We start from the raw sequence: 203 nt of genomic DNA, 5'->3' as shown, positions 1-203 counted from the left end.
GAGCGAGGCGGAAAATCCAGAGAGGGAGAGAAAGCCCAGGGAGGATTCGGCCACCGGAGAAGCCAGAGCTGCCAGGGGGCCGCAGGATCAGTCCACAGCAAGAGCTGAGCTGGGCCTTTGGGTTTGGGCTGGACCAGGAGCTGGGCTTTGGGGAGGCACCAGCACCCAAACCGCAGGCGGGGTCTGAGGAGTCTGGCAGTACG

Source organism: Fulmarus glacialis, unplaced genomic scaffold (assembly GCF_000690835.1).
Source record: "Fulmarus glacialis isolate BGI_N327 unplaced genomic scaffold, ASM69083v1 scaffold21475, whole genome shotgun sequence".
Lineage (NCBI taxonomy): Eukaryota > Metazoa > Chordata > Aves > Procellariiformes > Procellariidae > Fulmarus > Fulmarus glacialis.
This window is presented reverse-complemented; position numbering follows the sequence as displayed.